This window comes from Hylobates moloch, unplaced genomic scaffold (assembly GCF_009828535.3).
Source record: "Hylobates moloch isolate HMO894 unplaced genomic scaffold, HMol_V3 SCAFFOLD_20, whole genome shotgun sequence".
Classification (NCBI taxonomy): Eukaryota; Metazoa; Chordata; class Mammalia; order Primates; family Hylobatidae; genus Hylobates; species Hylobates moloch.
The window spans coordinates 11,020,016-11,022,908 of NW_026652295.1; positions in this window are offsets into that span (position 1 = coordinate 11,020,016).

Consider the following 2,893-nt stretch of genomic DNA (forward strand, 5'->3'; position numbering starts at 1 on the left):
TGGGCCACCTTGGGATGTGGAGAGTAGAGGCAGGGTGTTCAGGGAACACATTATAAATGTGCTTCAACATTGTTGTATTCCTAAGACTCCAGATTCCTTCATGTTTTGCCAAGGAAGTTCAGGCATGTCAATCTCATTAAACATAAGCCATGGTTGAGTCAATCTATCAATCAGGCAAACTGCTAGAGCCACATCTAGCTTCACGAGATAAAATATTAAATCCAGGGTTTCTGGTAAATGCACTCACATCAATAAGTTCGATAAAATCTAGTCCACTTGTTATATTTCATTCTCCTTGGTCTAATACCCTTGGAATCCACTCCCACACGTATTTTTTTCAGGATTCTGCCATTAAAATTAGCATAATCTTACAACTATTTTAGCATGTAAGTTATTTCCTCCTGGGTCAGACTTTGTACTTGCCCTTAGGGAACATGCTGAGATCGGGTCCTTATTATGGGTATAGTGACAAAAGGAATGGTCAGAATGGGTTTTGATGAGAAGAGGTATTTCATGGCAAGGCAACTGCCCCAGTATTAAAGTTTATTCAAGAAACAGAAGGCTAGTCTCTCCAGATATGTGAGGATAAGCATCTTCCGCTGGCAAAGGAGGTCAGGTGACTCAGGGGTTCAGAATTCTGAGCTTGAATCCATCCTGATGTCCTTCTTTCGAGTCTAAGGGTCATTATCTTTCCTAGTTGACACCCAACCTTCACTTGAGAAACTTAAGAATCTATAAATTCAATTTCAACTTTCAACTCTGAAATCTGTGCAATTAACTTTTGTGTCTTATTTTCAGCAAACAAGAGAAAGAAATGATATCCTTTCAGGACTGGCCTGGAAGCTTCTTAATTATCTAACTATGACTCAAGCTCAGAACTTAAAGAAGCAGGCTTTTTTTCTTTCTTTCTTCTCTTTTTTCCTTATGCAAGTGCTTTAGGGCATTCAGAGGAAGCCATTCCATACTATCGCCTGTGTAGTCATCGTCGCTGCTGCAATAGTCAAATGCAGAGGACATTTGGTTCTTCCGAGGTTCTTGCTTTAGTAAGCACTTGAAAAGCAACCACAGGTAATAGTTTTATTAACTGTGATGTCACTGCATGCCACTGGTTACTGGAATTCCATTTGCCATTAGCAGGAAGTTCAGCACTGCATTCAAGGTGAGGGACACAGCCAAAGCAAACCCACAATTCCATCACTGATGTTCTGTTTCTTGGGACCATTAGTGGTATAAATTTCTGGTATAAAAAAACATTCTTTTTTAATAGAGATAATTCAATATAAATAATTATTGACTGGAGAACACTATGGAATCCCAGAAGTAGCAACTGCAGGAAACGGTTACCTCTTCTAGGGTTGGGGGAACAAAAGTGCGAGGTGGCAATTATTCAAGTATAGAACCTTGGAGTAGGGTCCCCACAGATGTAAAATTCAGACCTCTATGAAGCAGCATTTTTTTTTTAGCTAGTGCTGTTGTCTTTGGGCTTGGAGGAACTGTCCTACTGATTTGGGTTCTAGACCCCCAAGGAAAGGATAGCCACCTGCCAGTGTTTCTGAGGGGGCATGAATATTGGAAAACTACAAACTGGAATCTTCTGCTACTTCCCTAACCGTCCCTGCCAAAGTGAAGGAGTGAGACTGGGTGATGATGACAGCAATGGTACGCAAACAAGAAGAGTGAGTGCCTTCTTCTCCAGCCGTCTGGTCTTTCTCCACCCACCACTATTAGAGGAAGCACACCTGGGGCCAGGCACAGTGGCTCACGCCTGTAATCCCAGCACTTTGGGAGGCTGAGGTGGGCAGATCACTTGAGGTCAGGAGTTTGAGACCAGCCTGGCCAACATGGTGAAACTCCATCTCTACCAAAAATACAAAAATTAGCCAGGTTTGTTGGTGGGTGCCTGTAATCCCAGCAACTCAGGAGGCTGAGGTGGGAGTACAGGAGAATCGCTTGGACCTGGGAGGCAGAGGTTGCAGTGAGCCAAGATTGCACCACTGCACTCCAACCTGGGTGCAGTGAGACTCTGTCTCAAAAAGAAAAAAAAAAAAAAAAAAGGAAAGGAAAGGCACACTTGGCACACTTGGAGGGAGCTGGTAAAGCAGAAATGGGATTCGCAAAGTCAGCTCCAGAATCACAAAGCCAAGTATAGAAGCATGAGTTTGAGTTTGAAACAGAGAGAATAGCTTAATAACTGGCTCACTAATAAAGTGCACTAGAATGAAGTTTTAGCCACTTTTTCATTTAGTACACTTTTAAGACATGGTTAGAGTCTGGGCCATAATTAAGGATATAGGAGAGGACATATATTTTCCCTTGAAAAGAAAATATTATTGGTTTCCCTGTGAAAATGTTTCTTTTTAAAGTAGTCTCTGTGGAGTCACTCATTTACACTGTGAGCATTATTTATTAGCTCATGGATTTATAGAATACAAGTCAGGATGCACCTTCTAGGTTTATGGTGTTTGCTGCTGGGGGAGTCTGTAGAATGGGAAAGAAACCTCATTTAAGCTAAGTTATGTTTTCAGCTGTGCCAGTAGTCAATTTGTTTGAAGTTGGCTAGAGTCTTAGTCAATTTTCTTTTACCACAGTCCATTATTTATCAACAGAGGTCTGTGTTAAAGAGATGAAAGAAAGAAAAAGAGAGGAACATACATTTAAAAATATAAAAACACCTCATCCTGGCTCCTTAATCCATTTTCACAATCTCCCAGGGATTTGGGGAGAGGGAAGGAAGTTTGAGTCCCCTGCTTTAGGCACTGATTATATAAGGTGAGATTAATTTTCTCACATCGTGTATGGAATCCATCTCCTTGCTTGGCTGTCATAGTTCTGCCTCACTTAAATCTATTTGCATCTAGCTAAGCCCACAGAGGAGGGTGTAGCTTAGAATAGA